This window comes from Arvicanthis niloticus, chromosome 14, assembly GCF_011762505.2.
Source record: "Arvicanthis niloticus isolate mArvNil1 chromosome 14, mArvNil1.pat.X, whole genome shotgun sequence".
Classification (NCBI taxonomy): Eukaryota; Metazoa; Chordata; class Mammalia; order Rodentia; family Muridae; genus Arvicanthis; species Arvicanthis niloticus.
In genome coordinates, this window is record NC_047671.1 from 10,924,341 (window position 1) to 10,943,479 (window position 19,139).

A 19,139-nucleotide genomic window follows, 5' to 3' on the forward strand; every position below is an offset into this window, starting at 1 on the left:
ACATGTACTTACAAAGTTAGGGTCACTGGGATGGAGCCAGAACCTCAGCCTGAGAAACACAGGCCTGCGTTCAGGAAATTCGGGACTTTATCACCGAATTCTTAGTATTCAGCTACACGTTACTTTGAGAAGTGAGAGTTAATCTAACTTGAGTATGTACTTAATATTACAATATAAGAATAATTACCTTTGACTAGCCTTTCTAAATCAGATGTTTCTGTCATTAAACATATCTCTATATATTACTTGATCAATTTTTATAATTAATATCATTTGATTAATGTTAATCTGTATACATATAATTGTAGTATATATGAATGCCATGCATTTTATTTGTGTAGATAGGCATGTATATGTATGTATAAACATATACACATGGATAACTATTACATAAATACTTTTGGGTTTTTCTTTTTATTCTTATCTGCTTTCTAGTCAATATAATGTAAGTATCCTGATACAAGGGATGTTGATTTGTTCACTACTTACATTATTACATTTATTGTTGCTATAAAAGAATACCCAAGGTTGAGTAATTTCTAATAAAATGTAATGTATGTCCCACAGTCTGGGAATCTCAGAATCAAAGTGCCAGAGATTAAGGCTTTGTCTCTCTGTTATCATGGTGGCCTTTTTAACAGAGTATCCTCCAGAGAGGGTAGAAAAATCAGTGAAAACAAAATCACTCCTTAACCTTTCATAAAGCAGTGACAACCCACTTATGGCAGTAGCACAGATTAGACTATTTCTCCCAAAGCATCACATTAGACATTACACTTCTAATATGCTTACAGGGACAGAAATACTCTGGCTATGGTACTGCCCATCTCTGTACTGAAGAATGCACTTTAGTGTTTAATTCTTGTTCTAGAACATTTGCTGAATGAGTGAGGAACCCAATGGTTATAAAAAGAAGGTGGGCTTGAATTGGATCTTTTGGAATGAATGGAATTTAACCAAGACTTACAGAACGAGAATGCTGTGAGCATTGGGATCAGCAAAATAAAATAGAAAAAGCCAGGGGCTAGTGGTCTAAGAGTAGTCTCTGTGTATGTGAAGTATCATATCAGACGCTGGTGGCTGCCCACTATGGTTCTGAGCCTCTGACACTAGGGGTCAATCTGGCCCCTGGATTGTGTTAAAGCCCTCAAAGACAGCATCTATTTAACTGAAAATCAACCAGAGGGCTTTCTACCCTGGTGCCCCAGAATGTACATCTTAAGGATATAATGATGGATGGGAAACAACTTCCCTGCATGAGGATAGTCACCTTAGCACTTTGCAAATGACTTATGAATCTAGCAAGAGGTCTTCATTCCCCATGTTGTTCTCGCTTCTAGTAGAATCTTCGTGATAATTACCAGGTGATACATGATAGAAGTTAAAGAGAACTGGCAAGTCTTGTGCCTGGCCTTCATTTCTGCTCCACACTGATTAGCTGGCCCTCTGGTTTATACGTTCTTTTCTCACAGGAATAGATCAGCAGGCCACATCTTCTTTAAAACCCTTACAATTGCCAACCGTTGATTCATAAGTGAAGCCTTCTTTAAAGTCTCCTGGATGTTCATTTGTAAAGAACCTTCTTGCTCTCAGGCTACTCGACAAACCTTACAAACTTTCCCTGAAGAATGAAGCTGTTTAACTGTTGGACTAAGAGTCTAGAAACTTGGTGTGTCAAGGGCCAAATTCCTTTGAGCTTAGGCCAGCAGTCTGAATAGGGGGCAGAAGGCTGCTCTCTCCGCCTGGGTGGGGCTCTGGAGGCATCAGGTGGTAGATTGTCAGGGCTAGAGCAGGAATGGGAAGAGTGGTGCTCTTCAAGACTAAGGCCAATGAGTAGGTTAATAGCCAGAAGAGAGACATGCTAATGAGAGCGTTAAGGTTTCTGAAATGTCTTGGCTCAGGCTTTGAATCGTCATACTACATTCAGCCAACAGTCCTCAAAAGTATTTTTCCATTGGTAAGGGATTGTCTCAAAAGATCTGTAGTCTAGTAGGTGAAATGGCAGTAATTCAGCTGTTAATCTGGCTATGCTAAACCCTATAGGAGCTCAGGGAAAGGAGTAATCAGTGATTGCTTGAGGCTTTAGGAAAGAGGTAGTGTCCAACATGATTGAAATTATATGGAAACAAAGAAGCAGGAATAACCTTAAAAAAAAATTCCTAGGTGGACCAGAAACTGGACAACTAGTGTCATAGACATTGACGGTCCTTTGTGATATTGCAAAGTTACTATGAAACATGTATTTACAGACATCAGATTACAAGGACTGATTGGCCAGACTGAAAAGTTTAAATGCTACTCATGAATAAAAGAGTAGCCACAAAAGACTTGCCAGGACTAGATGGATGGAAACCCAACATCCAGTCCCATGGAAGAACAAATAAAAGAGACTCAACCTGGTCTTTTTTCTCCATGTACTCATGGATAAATAGAATCAGATGGGTATGTCCGTAACACGTAAGATGGCTCTCAGCTCCTCATCCTTTCCTCACTATAGTCCTATTTAAGGACTCCTTAGTCTAATTTTACACAGGATCAAATGAAGATTTCAGTAAATGACTCGCCTCCAATCCCTAAATGCAGGCAAAGAGAATCTCAAAATTCAGCCTGCAGAGTTACAGAGTCAGGGCTTCTCCTAATAAAAAGTACTTGAGCTGTGTGGGTGATCCTCACTGAGGTCCTAGGAAGAGAGATGTTTCCTGTGCTGTCAAATGTTACCAAGTGAGCTCCAGCCATTGTCGGAATGGAAAGTGTTGCTCTCGTAAATCATCATTATAAAGAGTTAGTGTAATTATCACCTCCCCCTCCTCCTCCAAGTCAGTAGGGTTAGAATCTGTGCTTTGTGTGGCCCAGTTAAAAATCTCTTTGCTCCAGTTCTCTGGAGCAGCTGTTGAGAGGACAAAGGCTCCATTTTAATGACAGTGTTTTCCTTGCCTAGCTGAAATGAACCCTAGTGAGCAGGCACACAGCATTAAGGAAGCTCTCCTCTCTTGGTGAAGTGTCTGCCTTCTTTCAAGCTGAAGGGGCACAGCATCCATGGCAAGGAAATCTAATTACACGGCGCATGTGCTAACATAAGATACTGTTGGTTATAAAGCGTTGAGGAAGCAGACACATTACAATAGGCACTTATGGCGGCTGCTGCATCCCCCAAGAGATGAGAAGAGCATCGGAAACCTCTCTTAAAGACCTCAGGAGTTCCACTAGTTCACCTTCAAACCATGAATTAGCCCAGCCTTCAAAAGAGTCACTTCCCTAAGTCCCATTGGCTGCCATATTGGCTAGGTCATAGAAGGGCATGATGCAGCCTGGATATGGCAGATCTCTGCCATTGCTTGAGATCTTGTTGAATCATGTGGTTTTACATGTGAAGAAACAGAGAGAAAGAAGTAAGTGATTGAAGATCAGACTCTGACACCCTAGGTATCAAGTCTTATGTATAGCATTAACTGCTCCTGAGTAACATAGCTAAGGACTTAAGAGGTAAAGGACATTATTTCTATGTATGAAACTAATGTCCAAGAGTTCAGTGTGTCAATATCCCCTCCTCACAAATTTGTATTGTGCCCTGCTCCACAGACAGAGCTGATACTGTTGATTGTTGGTGCTTGTGCTGGTGATGGTGGTGGTAATAGTGGTGGTGGTGGTGGTAGTGTGTGTGGCAGTTCACTTGGGCTGCACATGTCCTGATCTTATCTTATTCTTTAAGTACCAGAGTATGAGCCAGCAAGAAGTTATGGCCACTATATACAAGGGGAGAACTGAGTAAGGTCAGCCAGCTAACATACCATTGACTATGGCAAATTCAGTATTCAACGCTAACTAGCTATCTAGATACATTTTGATCTATGGAAATGATTGAGTCTTTCATCTTGAATAGCCACAACTTTAAATTTGGTTATTCTTATATTAAAAACATCCAGTGGGTTATTAGGACGTTTTCCATGGCACCCTAATACTACCTGGAAGAGACCATGAAACCTTAAAAATAAAAGAAGACCCATGCTCTTAAAGAAATAAAAGATGGTGTGGTGGTGGCTTGAGGGTTAAGGAACTGGGATCTATTTGTAGACGTTTCATGGCTACCAGAGAGATCTACTCTCCAGTCTCATTTTCACTTTTTTTTTTTTTTTTTTTTTGCCAAGTTTTATGCTTTTCAGGAAATCCCTGCAACCTGGTCTTTATTTGCTTTCAGACAGACACAACAGGAAAACATCTGGATTGCCCAGTTATATATGTGAGACCCTTGGGACTATAGCCTTCTTTCAGGTTGTGCTGGAGGGCAACTGGCAGCTAGTTCATAAATGATGCCAGGAAGGGGGTGCGGCACCTCTGTGCATCTGGTTCCCCCAGACTCCTATCGCTCTGTCCTTTCTATTGATAAATGGACTGTGGGATCCTTAAGTTAAATGTCACCCATGGCCTAGGGCTTTTGTATAAAAACTGGCTTGGAGAAACCCAATTTAAAAAAAAAAAATGGCTATAGAGAAAAATAACCTTATCTGTATTGTTTTTTTTTTTTTAATTGCAAAGCTCATCCCCTCTCATTCATCCTAAGACAAGAATTCTTGCATTCTAGAGTTTGCAGTGAGCAAGTAGCAATGAGCTCTGATGTCCCCTATTGTCCAGATGTTTTGTTTACAGGGAGACTGAGACCCAGAGGAACAGTGCCGGCACTATAAACGAAGGTCCCTCCACTCATCTTGGTGCTTTCACTCAGTATCCACTGTGTTACTGTGTTCTAAGTTGCTTTTGTGTCCCAGGAGCATAATTCCAGCTTAACAGGACATGGCTTCATTCAGAAGAAACTAGGAAATACACTACAGCCCATAGAGATGTCTCAGTGTCAACTCTGATTATTTACAGAGAAACCAATTCCCAAAATACATACATCAGTCACCCACCATGGAGAGGACAGGTTTAGATAGGCATCTACTTAGTAAATAATGATTTGTGTGTCATCAGACATGTTCCCAGGTGATTAGGAAGAACAGTTAGCTTTCAGACATAGACTGAAGATCTAACAGTAGCTCAGAGGGAAGCATGCCCAGTGTGGGAAACCCACACAGTGTGCCAAGCTAACTCCTCTTCCCTCATCAGCTTGTGTGAAGTTCCTTGGCTTTTAAAAAAATTCCACCAGACTGAGCTGGTGGCACAGTGGCTACAATCCCACTGAGCCTTCATCTTTTTACTATAGAGTCCAAGCTGTCAAGGACCCATGAGACGTTACTCATAAAGAAGAGAGACAGTTTTTAGTTCCAGCATCAAAACCCTACTCTCCCACCCCACTAAACTCACATGTAATAAAATGCTTGAGAATCACTTTGATTTCCCAATATAAATACAGGGGTGCAGAGGCAAGAAATGGGGACTGGGGGAAAAGGGTCAGGCTGTGGGCTGCACAGGTAGCAGCATTAGGTCTCCACCAGCCACCCCACCTATGAAAGAAAAAAGAACAAAATAAACAAACAACCCCCCCAAAACAAAACAAAAAACAACAGAAACACCCTGAGGCTAGGTAGGCAGGCAGTTGCTTTTACTGTGGGAGAAATACCTGTTTTTATAGCACACTAAATAAAACCTGCTTTGGGAACTAGAAGTTTATTGCCAGAGTAGGGAGGGCCGTTGTTTTTGTTTCCTCTTTTCTACCTTTCTGTTCCAGTTCCCCCTTCAGCTGAAGCCAGGAAAGAGGGGATAAGGTTCCAGGAGTCCAAGGAAGTCTGTAAAGATCATAAAATCTAAGGATGATACCAGAACATCCCCTAATTTATCTCTGCAGCTCATGCAGTTTTTACATAGACTATATTCAGTGTCCTCAGCATTCCCAAGTCATTAGGAGAGTTCTCAACCAAGCAATCACAAACAGCAGTAACCTGCATTTATATAGCATTTTATAGTTCTCAAAATGTTTCCCATCCATTGGGTCTCGAGGGCAGCTTGGAGAAGTAGCCATACCCAAGGGTGATCATTTCAGTATGAAGGAAAGAGAAGTTAAGCAACCTACCCAAGATCACATCACAAGTTAGAGAAGGCCGAAGTAACAAGTTAAAACAGATTAACCGAATAAAGGGCAAACTAAATTGAAGTGGGGAGATGTTTGGGCGAATTATGATGGGATGAGCTAACTCTAAGAAACTGGTCAGCATTCAGTCTGTAGAGGGTTTACCTGAAGCTACCATAGGCCTTTAACCTGGGAAGCATTATGTACTGGTGTATAATCAACAAAGACTGGAGAGAAAGACTTCAGATATTTTCTGAGTTTTTCTCACTAATTAATTGCTCCTAAGGAAGTGCTGGGACACTGTGTTTTTAGATCTGGCATGAAGTATCCTTGTAGTGTGACAGTGTTCTAGAAAAGGCTGCCCTGGCTCCCCTGTGTTCTTTCTTTGATGGATGCTGGGAACTTCCGAAAGCCAGCCTTCTGTGTGGTGCCTGTTCCCAGAGCTCCTATGCAAGAGGCAGGTGACTGGGAAGAATCCTGCATGGACAGTAGGCAAGGTGGTATGGTCAAGCTCTTGATGAAAAGGCAGAGGCAAGTTCTGGAAAAGCAAAACAAAACAAACAGAAAACATCAGTGCAGCCTTCTCTCTGGGCACACGTTTTTGGATCAGTCTAATGAGTGGTTTCAAAGTAGTGGGAAAGGCCGGGCGGCAGAACACCTATAGCGGAGGGTGTGTACCTGCCGGTTAACTGCTCCACTACTGTGTACACCTTGCCCTTTTGTGAATGCGGCACTGACTGGACAAGGGGCAGACCAGCCAGGGTGGGCTGGTGCTACAGATTATATCCTAGCCCAAATCACCAAGTGATTTGTACAGTTTCAGTTTTGCATGTTGCAACTGTATTGCAGCCTTACTCCCATTGTCTTAATGGATGATTTTAACAGGAAGGGTCAGGCCTGTCAGGCAAGGGCCTAATTTATTTCATCCCATCCCATCCAAACCTCTAGTGACCAGTCCACGATGCCAACTGCCCATAGGTAGTCAAGTCAGTCATCACTAAAGATTCACAGGAAACCTCATCCCCACGACTGTGTGATCTGTTGGAGCTCTATCATAATCTACAAGAACTTGAGATAGTGTGTGTAGTTTCCCATGTTTCAATTCAGGAAAAGTCTAAAGTTGCTATTAAGCTCAACTAAGGCAGTTGTCCATTTCACAACTTCCCACCATTGTTGAACACCCAGGAAGGCACCTGGCATGGATAGGAGGACCCAAGGTCAAACCCAGAAAGATGCTAAAACCCCACAGCCAATGAGGCATGGCCCAGTCTCATTCCAACTAGCTGGGGTCAAACTAGAGGTTGCCAGAAGTCTTCCCAAACAAGGAATTTGAGCTTCCACTCTCTTCTAAAGGGAGCTGAGAGCGAAAGGAAAATGGAAGTTTATCCTTGGCCCTGCTACTAGAAAACTGCCTGTCTGACTACTAGTAACTATTAGGGTTTTAAAAGTATAATAGTGATAATTAGGTTATTGAAGACTTATGATCTATTATTGTATGTTAAGATTTTTATAAATGTTGTCTGATTAAAATATCAGTGCATCCTTAACTAGTAAAAGACTAGTATTTTTCCCATTTTGAAGCAGAGAAGGAGAGAAGCTCCAGTTCACACAGGTAGTAAGAGGCAAAGCTGGCACTTGAGACTCGGATATCTGATTATTGACTTTGAGAGTTTTCCCAGGACCCTCCACTGCATGCTAAGCCTTGTGATAACACTGATTGTATACCACATACTGGTGGAGTTCTTTACATAGGTTTTTTTTTTTTTGATTGATTCAGCAATTGACCTCAGGAGGTAAGGATCCTATTATCTCTGCTTTACAGGAAAGCAAAGCAGAGTGCATAAATGTCAGTCAACTTTCCTGATACTGCACAGCAAATGTGAATTAGACTCAGGTGACATTTGAACCAGGATGTGCTGCTTACCTGCCCAGCAGCTGCCCCAGAAGTCACCCTCCTGCCACTGTCCCACTGTTCTGCACATTCTGAGCTCTGTTCTTGTGTTTCTGCAGAGGCTGTAGTTCCCCCACACCCTCTCTCCTTTGGTATGCTTTTCTTTTGATTTTGATTTTTATTCTTCTTTAATATTTATAATACTTGTGTAATTCTTTGATGATTTAATACAATCTGTTTTGATCGTATCACCCCCCCCAAACTCTTCTAATTCTTCCTTTCTCCCACCCCACATCACCCGCCTTTCTGTTCTTTTGGGTGTCTAAAACCCATGGAGTCTAATCAGAGCTTCCCATTCATTCCTGGGTGTGGAGTCACCCACTGGAGTGTGTTCAGCCTATCAAGAGCCACATCCTTATAGGAAATACACCTTTTCTTCCTCATAAGCTAAGCACTGTCTGCAGCCTTTCAATTAGGAGCAGGGGTTCGTGAACACCTTCCCTGTCCATTGCTAGAACAGTGCTTTACCCTCACCCCTGCCTTTTATTGAACAATAGATTCTTTTCTCACATGATATATCCTGTTTACAGTTTCTCCTCCCTCTACTCCTCTCAGTTCCTCCCCACCTCCCCTCCAATTCAGGCCCATTCCCTTTCTGTCTCTCATTTGAAAAGAGCAGACTTCTGAGAGATAATGACAAAGCATAATGAAACAAAATACAGGAAGACAAAAAAAATCATGATGAAGTTGGACAAGGCATATTTAAAAAAGGAAGAGAGCCTCAAGGCACAAGAACCAAGGATCTGCTCATTCACACACTCAGGAGTCCCACAAAAATGCTAAAGTGAGATATATATATATGTGTGTGTGTGTGTGTGTGTGTGTGTGTGTGTGTGTGTCTGTGCGCGCGCGCGCGTGTGTGTGTGTGTGTACATATATATACATATTTGTATATATATACATACAGAGGACCTGGTACAAACCCACACCCATGCATGCTGCCTTAGTCTCTGTGAGTTCATCTGAGCTTTGCTCATGCTGATTTCGAGAATCTTATTTTATTAGTGTCTTTCATCCCTTCTAGCTCTTATACTCTTTCTACCTCCTCTTTCATGGGGCTCCCTAAGCTGTGAGGTGAGGCATTTGATGGAGACAACCCGTTTAGGATCAAGTGTTTCAAGTTGTCTGCATATGGTCCATTTGTGCATCCCCATATATATTTCCCTCTACTGCAGGAAGAAGCTGAATAAGGCACTGATCTATGAGTATAGCAGAATATCACTAGAAGTATCTACATTGTTATTCTTTTTTTAAACCAGTAACAGTATTTGGTCTCTGGGCTACCTAGTCTCTGATCACCCAAGCAGTATTGGATATAGGTTCTATCTTGTGGAGTGGGCCTTAAACCCAATCTAACACTGGTTGTTCATTCTCACAAGCTTTTCCATGTATACCCATGTGCCACCATTGGACTGGCTTGATCTTGTTCAGATCTTGCAGAGACAACCCCGGGTGCCATGAACTTATGAGTACAGTGCCTTGCCACATGTCCAGACAACACTGTTTTCCTATGGTACTCTCCTCTCTCCTCTGATTCTTACAATCTTTCTGTTTCTTCTTCACCAATGATGTGTGTGTGTGTGTGTGTGTGTGTGTGTGTGTGTGTGTGTGTGTGTATGCGTGCATGCATGCGTGTGTGTGTGTGTGTGTGTGTGCACGTGTGCACGTGCTCATGGGCATGTTTGTTTCGTATAGCTGCCCCATTTATAGCTGAGCACACCACACTTATTGTCTGCAATTTGACCAGCTCTGACTTTCAGCATTAACCACTGTCCACTGCACAAAGTAACTCATACACTAATCAATGAGTATAGAGATATGAACTTAGAAAGCACTTTGATACTATGTCTGCTTAGCAGAATAATCATAGTAAGTTTTCCCCTGGGGCCTGTGAGCTTTCTGACAGTACCAGCCATGTGTTCTTCCTGAGAAAAAGACTTAAATCCAAACAAAAAGTGGTCAGTTTCTCACCATTTGTTGAGTTATACCCAAGGGCATATCTTGCCATGCTGGTCATTACTATTGCTCACATGATTCATAGATAGATAAACATGTCAAAGGCTTTTTCCCCAGCTGCCTACATAGCACCTTCTAGTCCTATGCAAGGCAGCCAGCAGTGTGGATGCTTCCTGTCAGCACGAGTTTGGTTTCTCTATGTCCTGTGAGCTTTTTGTGTAGAGGCTTCAGCAGTAGAGTCTCCCCATCAAGATCTGGTACACAACCAAGATCAATGGAAATATCCAGTTATGTGTTGTGGGTGTGTCTGTGGGATAGCTCTGACATTCCGGAAGGTAATACTACACCTGACACTGGACTGTTTCCTTGCCACGCTACGACATCTGGAAGAATCATTATGGGATAGCTGTAATTGAAATATTTGCTGAGAATATACCTACAAAGCGTATAAAATATTAGGGTTCCTTATGACTCTGTCAGACATCTTCAGTGTTAGTTATCCCTTCCCCCATGTATCCTCTGCCAAGATTTTATTTAGGTCACATAATTAAAAGCCCAATTTTGTTTATCTAACAACACAGGCAGAGAGTCTTCAGCTCAAGGGAAGAAAGCACTATCTGGGGCTGGAGAGATGGGTTGGCAGTTAAGAGCATTACAGCTCTTGCAGGGGACCCACATGGTGGCTCACAACCATCTAAACTTCAGTTTAGGGGATCAGATATTCTCTTCCGACTTCCATGGACATCATCCACCCACATAGTGCACATGCGTGAACACAGACAAAACAATCATACACATAAAATAAATAAGTCTTTGTTTAAAAAAAAAGGAAAGGCAGCACTACCAGTAAAGAGATGCATTCTTCATGGTGGTGTGAGCTCTGTCTGGTCTCACTGTCAGGTAGTCTCCAGTGAGGTCTAAAGGATGATCTTCCGTTCTGAACTGCTGCAGGTAGAAGGCACGTTACAGTGCCTGCCATGAGCCAGATACTAGGACACACACTAGCTTCCAGTCCTCCAACTCACCCATGACAAAAGACACCACTGTGAATTTCTGCATAGACCAAGAGGGAGACCATTTTCAGTTCACGGTCCATCTTAGATACTAACACATACATGCCCTGCCTACACTGAAATGTAGAATGTTAGCCCTACGCTAAACTTACAGAATCTGAGTGGAAGCTTTAAGAGTGTCCTAAAGTGAATCCCAGAATCCCAAGCAGTTCAGCAAGTACTGAAGTATTATCCTCTGTCTCCTTTCTTCCTCTGTGTCCCCTCCTACTGAGGTAGAACAGCGGAGAAGACAGTGAATGGATCTTAAAACATAAATGGTCTGAACTGCTGCCAGCAAACTCCCAGTTTCCACAGACTAGGAAAAGGGGCCAGAGCTATTTTGAATGTCTGACTGGGGACACGTTAGGTGGGGTGCTGTGCTAAGGAACCACAATCCAGGATTCCCACAATCTTTTTGTTGCTATTCCAACTACCCTCTCTCTTGTTCCCATTGGCATCTCTCCTCTGTAGATGGCTACAAGGAGTGGGCTCCATCCCTCTTAATGTCCTGATAGGTCTCTGAATGCGACTGTCCCTCCAGTCTCACACTGATGTTATTAATTTTTAAAACAAACTTCCTGATTGAGGTTCTGCTGCCTCTAAATTGTCTCTACAGTGAGACTGTGTACTAATTAACCCATAGAAACAATCAACGATGTACCTTTTTCAAGTTTCAGAGTGATTAGAATATGAAAATCAAGAACACAATGGTGCAGATGTTTTAAAATCACAGCAGACAGCAATTAGTGACAGGGGAAACAGCTGCTTATCTCTCCAGATAAAGCCTCTTAATCGGGAATTACACTGGAGGCGTCATTACCCAGATGGATCACACATGATTTACTGAGAAGGCGGGGCAGCGCTAACTTTGATTTGTGAGCCAGGTTCTTGTCAAGCTGACATGCTCACCTTCAGAAAGGTGAACCAGAGGCTGCAGGGGAGGCTGCCTTTACCTTGCCACCTATTAGCCCAGGTCACTGCAGATGCACAGGATGAGGAAAGAGAACCCAAAGGTCTGCAGAAGCCACAAGCACCTGTCTCCTCCAGTCAGGCTGTATTGTTTAGGGCTGAACTCATTAGCTGCCCTTGTGTATTGGGAGGGAAGAGGACCTGGTAAAATGGGCAACAGTGAGTTTCAGGCAACAGTAGGGAAACCTCTGGAAAGAAACACATCTGCTTCCCTGCTAAGAGAATGTGTGTGTGTGTGTGTGTGTGTGTGTGTGTGTGTGTGTGTGTGTGTGAGAGAGAGAGAGAGAGAGAGAGAGAGAGAGAGAGAGAGAGACAGAGAGACAGAGAGAGACAGAGAGAGACAGAGACACAGAGAGAGAGGTGGAGGAAGAGAAGGGGTGGAGAGTCATTCTATTTGTGAAGTACATCTATGCTTGGTTCCTTTTATTTGTGAGTTTAGTTTGTATTCATGAGCTATTCTGGGCACTAAGAACTCTGAATAACCTGCTCTGGTGGGATTTTTTTTAAGTCTACAAATACACACACACACACACATACACACACACACACACACACACACACACACTTCTTTTGGACTCCCAGGTAAATAATTGGAGTGGAATTGTTGGGGCATGGGGTACATTTAGCTTTGAAAGAACTTGCCAGAACATCTTCCAGTGTTTTTGCCCTTTAACACTCTCCCCTTAAGCAGTGGATGGAAGCACCAATCGTCTTGCATCCTGCCTACATTAGCTGTTTGTCCTTTTCTATCTGAGCTACCCCAGTAAGCAAGTGGGCGTCATCTTGTGGTTTTGTCATTTCCCTGACAACAAATGATGTTGAGAACATAAATAGGACCTCACTGGCCAATCCTCCTAATTTCATGACCCCAAATAGTTCAATAAAAATATTTTTGCAGTTACAGCGGAAGCAGAGTCGGTTGATATGCAAAGTAGATCTTATTTTGCATTGATGTAAAGTCTGACATTTTTTGTTTTGTCTCTGCTACGAGATGCCTATCTCATTTATCTGGCTGCCTTCAAATTTTTTTCTGCTCATCTTTGGTTTTCTCCAGCTTCTTTTCAATGTGTTTAGATATGGTTTCTGTTGTGTTTGTTCTGCCTCAGATTTGTTGGCCTTCTTAGTGAGCTGGATCTGCATGTGTTCTTCCTTTTCTGACCTCCTGGAGATAGTCTTAGTGGATGAGACCACTTTCCAATGTCTTCTGGGTCCCTAGAATGCTGTTCTTCCTCTTTCTCCTCCTCTTCCTCCTCTTCTTCCTCTTCCTCCTCTTCCTCCTCTTCCTCCTCCTCCTCCTCCTCCTCCCTCTCTCTCAATTTAGATGATATCTTCTGTGCCCATTTCATGCTTTGGAAGCTGTTCTGGCTCCCACGGTGAAGTTTTCATTGTAGCTTTCCTTCAGATGCAGAGTTCACATGTGCCTATTTCAATATTCTTATGATCTCTATACTGAGGCTTCCCATCTGGTCATCAATGTCTGTGCATCCATTTCTTTAAATATTTGAACATTTTCAGAATGGGTATTTCAGTCTAGTTTTATTTTCCTAATTGTGGGCATTTTTGCCTCTACCTCTGTGCTTGAGAATGTGTGTGTCTGTGTGTGCGTGAGCGCCTGTGTGCAGGTCCAAGTTAGAGGCTACAAGTGCTATCAGGCTCTATCATTCTCTGCCATATTCACTTGAGAGAGAGTTTGTCAGTGAGCCTAGAGCTAGACTGGCTACCAGTAAGCCAGCAATCTTCTAGTCTGTGCACCACACAGTTCTGGAGTTAAGGGTGAGTCTGGTCATGCCCGTTGTTTATGGAGACGCTGAGGATTTCATCGTGGATCCCCATGACTGTGGGACATGTGTTCTTATTCACTGAGCTATCACCCATGCCACCATTTAGTAACGTTCCTATTATGTCCTAGATGCTCTATGCATATAGTTGGCCCACCCTGCTTCTCTGTTTCTTCTCTGATGATGCTGCATTATCTCAGTTCCCATCACTCCTGATCTTTTATGATACTGTCCTTTGTCCATCCTGGGCTTTGATGGTTGAGCTCAGCCAGCAGTACAAATTACCTCTAAAATTCAAATACATGCACATGCGTGTGTGTGTGTGTGTGTGTGTGTGTGTGTGTGTGTGTGTAAAGAGGCCAGGAATTTGGAAAGGAGTGGAGGTGCATAGGAGGAGTTGGAAGGGATAGAGGAAGTATTAGAAATGGTATAAATACCATGTAGACATATAGGAGATTCTCCACAAAATGCAAAAATATGCATACATTAAAAGAAGAGTTTGTTAAATATCCTGTGTCTGGTGGAACCAGAAACGCTGAACCCATGATTCAAACAAGGAACTCCGTGGCGTTTGTCTATATCTACCATCGACAGTTTCAGGAAGGTACTTGGCTCATTAGAGGTGCTTGGAGCAGGTTCTATAGCAGCTTGGTAGCTTCCGTGCTCATAAGGCTAAAATGGCTTTTCTTTGAGGAAGTGGCCAGTGTGTGTGTGTGTGTGTGTGTGTGTGTGTGTGTGTGTGTGTGTGTTATGTGTGTTGCCAAATCCACTGGCTACAGTTCAAGAATGTTTTTGGAAGATTCTAGGATTTGGTGAAACACATTTAAAAACCACTGGAATAGGAATCTCCTGGCAATATTAGTGTCTCCCTGGTGGCTAAGCCAGGCCCTGTCTTAGATATGATCCAGGGTTCTAAATTCTGTCTGCTCACTGGGATTGCCTGAAAGCTTTGAAGGAAGTACTAGTTATTTGGGCTCACCACCAGAATGTTGACATAATTGCTCTGGGTAGACCCCAGGTATGTTGTCTCTAATAAGGCTTCCTGTGTGATTTTTAGCATAGAGCTAATGTTCAACACTTAGTCTAAGCTAACGGTTTGTGGTTCAATTCCTTGTCTCCCACACTCAGCTCTTGCTCAAGTTTAAGCACTTGCTTCTAGCCCCAGAAACAGAATGCCAGGACTCCCCAGAGCTCTGATTATTAGCATGGATAAAAACCCCAGGTTGGGAGGTCAGGAATACCTGCATGCTCTCCCTTCTGGGAAGGTAATGTTCCCCTCCTCCTGAGAAGGTGACCCTTCCCCAACTCTTACTCACATCCTTTCCCGAAAAAGGAAACAGGGTTGGGGTTTCTTACCACGTAAATTGCAGAGTTCATGGAGCAAAACAGGAATGTTCAGTGTTGCCAAACTGCACATCCTAACAGGCCTGCGGTGGGTTTGCTCTGCGAATTTACCACCAAAGTGCTGTGAGTGTCAGTAACCGCAGATGAGCCTGTGTTCGATCATTAGATCAGGGGGATATAAATTTGTACATCAACATTATCTGGGGAGCCTGTTAAACTACGTATCCCTCCCTCCTACCCAAAGAGATTGTGAGTTAGCGGGTCTGCAGAGGGCCGAGGAATCTGGATTTGTAACTGGTACCTTAAGTGCTCCTGATACAGTGATCCAACACCACATCTGGAGAAGCACCAAGTGCCAAATTCAGAGATAAAGATTCCCTAGTGGCTTCATATTTCCCTGTGCTTGTAAACCGGCATATCTCACAGACAGTAAATTTATATTAAAGGTGACATCAGGAAGAAGCAAGGACAAAGGTGACCTAAAAGAGTAGTTTATTTCTATGAGTGCCTGTTTTTTTTTTTTTTTGATGATATATATATATCATCAAATATATATATATATATATATATATATATATATATATATATATATATTCCTGTGATTCCATTCACCATATTTGTTCCTTGTAAAGAAGCTTAGCCTTAGATAAGCATGAAATAAGGCTCAGGTATTCATTTTCTTCCATTGTTTAGGAAATCTCAAGTGTTTCATTAAAAAAACCAATAAACTGCTTTTTAAAAGCGAACCTGACTTATACAGAATTTAAAGGTGTATGATTTATATAAATGAGTGAGGGAAGGAACAGTCATTTTCCTTTTTCCCTTTTCTTTTTGCGGAGTGCTTGCCCGTCTCTGTATGGGTAGACTAAGAACTCAGTTCTTGGTGAAGGGCATACTGGAGCTATTGTGTACATATATCACGGCTGACCAATGAGGAACTGGGATTTCATGGGTGTCACACATACATATCAGAAGAACTGTGGGAGAGCTCATTCTTAGACATTTTAGAAAGTGCTCATTCTTGGTCCTTCCATCTTCTTTGCCCCTTCTCTGCAGCCCCAGGGAGCGACGTGCATAAAAACCCCACTCCTATCCCCACTCCTCATCCTATATCTCACTTCTCTTTGTCCATCCTGGCTTTCGACTGTTGATGCCACCTTGACGGGTAACCTGGGCTATGAAATTGTAAGAACAGTGAGTTAGGCTGTGATCTAGAGTAAGACCAAAATAGCACATGATCCTTACCTGGTCCCTGGCTACAACAGTGCAGGCCCAAACACTCTCATCAGACTGAAACTCACCTTCTTAATAGGTACAACCCTCCCTCACAGTAGAACTAACTGGAAACAAGTGACCGGAGGTAGGAACAAGCTAATAGTACAAATTACATTAAGGGGGGAAGGTCAACATATCAGGAATGTAGGCCTTAAATTGAGGGGAAGAGGTGTTTTTATTGTTTGGTTAACACCTACTGGTTTTGAGCACTCCAGTTTCATTATGAGCCATTATCAAACGAGAGATGAAAGATGCATTGTCTTTTGTGTGCAGCTGTATATTTTGCCTTTTTACTAGGAACTTAAGCTGATTGTTAGTTTTTTCTTTTAGTTTTGTACTTATTTCTATTTAAGTGTATGAATCTCTGTGTGTGCCTGTGAAGGTCAGAAGAAGGTGTCAGAGCCCCTGGAGCTGGAGTTACAGGCAGTTGTAAGCCACCTGCTCTGGGTGCTCGGAACTAAACTCAGGTTCTCTATAAGAGCAGTAAAAACTCTTAACCACCGAGCCATCTCTCCAGTCCCTCTTATTATTTATTTATTTATCCAACAAACAGTCCTAAATGGCTTTGTGTACTTAGCTCTTTAGTAAGCTCTGGGAATTATAACATATATAAAAAGACAGGTAATAAGTTTGTTTGTCTGTTTGCTTGCTTTTATCTAAAAATACTTACAGTCTTAGAGAAAGAGACAGAAGTGTATATGGATTAACTACCACATGGTACTGCAAGGACTGTGGTGGATGTTGTTATGGAAATCAATGGAACATGCAGAAGAGGTGGTGTGGGGAATCACGTGTAACATTGGAAGTGGTAACGATGTGGTGTTTGCAAGCAATATACTGCAGTGCTTAGCACATTAATCTCATCGTTGACAAAATGAAATATCCATAATACAATGCACATTCTTTCATTCAATTGGTAAATGTTTATTGAGGGCCTGCTGTGTGCCAAGGCACCCTGATAGGTACCTTGTTGATATGTAATAAGCTAGAAAAGGAAGTGGGCATGTAATTCAATTATCATACAAAATCAAACACACAGAAGTTAGCTACAGCTGATGCAACAATGGTGAATGCACGTTTCTTGAAAGCCTAAAATTGGGATATTTCTCAAAGTTTGAGGCACATCACTAGGATGAAGACCATATAGCACGAAAAAGATGTTAATTGTGAACTCTGAGAGATGTCAAGGGTCAGCTCTTAGAGCAGAGAACAAGTGGTAAGAGTCTCCAGCCCTCACTTCATCACAAAGCCTCATTCATGGATGGACTCCAACGTCCATCTCTGAGGACATGGAAGAGCCAGGGTATGGAGTAGACAGAATTGTCCCAAATCCGGCTGTGCTCAAGGCTGAAGACAGTAATATTCCTAGACCATTTTACCTTAGTCTCAGAAATGCCATAGGATAAGTTACATATTATCCCAAAGGAACAGATGGATTCTTGACATGGTGAAGTAGCAGACCCCTGATTCATAAAAGATGACTAAGTGACATTTAATATTTTATCTTCCATTTTAAACTCATACAATTTTATAGGAACTGGGATATAGCTTGTGTGCACAGCAATAACCCCTGGTAGACAGCATCCAGTGCCAAGGAATTCTGTATATATTTGATGCTAATGGTATTAATACAACAAATTTCAAGATAATGCTCTCTCCCCTCTTCCCCCCGCCCCCCCCCCTCGGGCTATGTATTGGTTTGACTTGAAAAGATTATCATACTTGAAAGAATATGTAGTGTGGTCATGTAAACATAAAAACGATTTCACAAAGTCATAGTGATGAAATGCTCCTCTGAGTCCAGCAGTTAGTATGATGCAAGAGCTGTTGAATTAAGACATTGAAGACCTCTGAAGCTTCTGTCGTGTATGTTTGGACTCTTCAGGGAATCATCAGAAACAGATTCAAGCAAAGCATTAGTCCTATAGCCCCAAAGACAGATAGATGGAACTAAAAACTAGAAGGTAGATAAGATGATAGGTGAGAGATTGATAGCCAGTAGATGATGTGTAGACATTGGACTGATAGATGTTTCAGGAGAAAGCTGCCAAATTTCCTATGCCAACCACCATATTTTTCTTAGGGTGAATGTTGTAAGAAGTTTTCTTTGATTTACTAATATTTTCCCTTCTGTAACAAATAAGAAACCAGTCTTCCCTGTAAGTGTACCACTGTGTGCTGATTAAGCTTTGAATGAACCTAAAGGATTGTATCCTGTATGAATCCTATGGCTTCAAACTGTCTCGAGTAGTGAGAGCATTTCTAACTAAAAGTGGTATTAGTGCTGGGTAGCCTTCTATACCTTTGTGGTTTTGTAGACTCTGGTGCGTCTTGCTATTCTTAGGAAGAAGTGCTAGGGAAAGTGTTGGAGACATTCACTCATTCGTGTATGGGAAGCACAGATGCCGTGATACAGGGAGATGATTTTGATGGCTCACAATTTGTTCTGAGTACATTTGTTCATAAAACTCAAGCTTCCTTGGGAGACGTTCCTCAAAGAGTAGTAACTGTTTAACATGGGCTCATGGATCCTGCAGCAGGCTAGCCCCTCAACCACAGCAGCATGCCCAGAGACAAAGATGTGGATGGTTCCTACATGTTTCTCTTGTGTGTCTTCTGCATGCCCTGGACTTGGGCTGTGTTCACCCAAAGAACTCAGTGGTGCTTGCATACAAAGATACTGAGCTCTATAATGTACAGTCCACACTGCACTAAACGGGGAATCACAGGAGGAGAGTGGGAGACCTCTGAGCAGAGACTGGAGAAAGAGGAAACCTGAATTAGGCAGATAAGCTCCAGTTGGAGAGTTCAGG

At 42.4% G+C, this 19,139-nt stretch overlaps 1 protein-coding gene across 1 annotated transcript in view; it reads left to right on the plus strand.

Annotated features, from left to right (window-relative positions):
• Setbp1 (SET binding protein 1) overlaps positions 1 to 19,139 on the plus strand; it is a 349,619-nt gene that overhangs the window by 222,424 nt on the left and 108,056 nt on the right. The window lies entirely within an intron of this gene.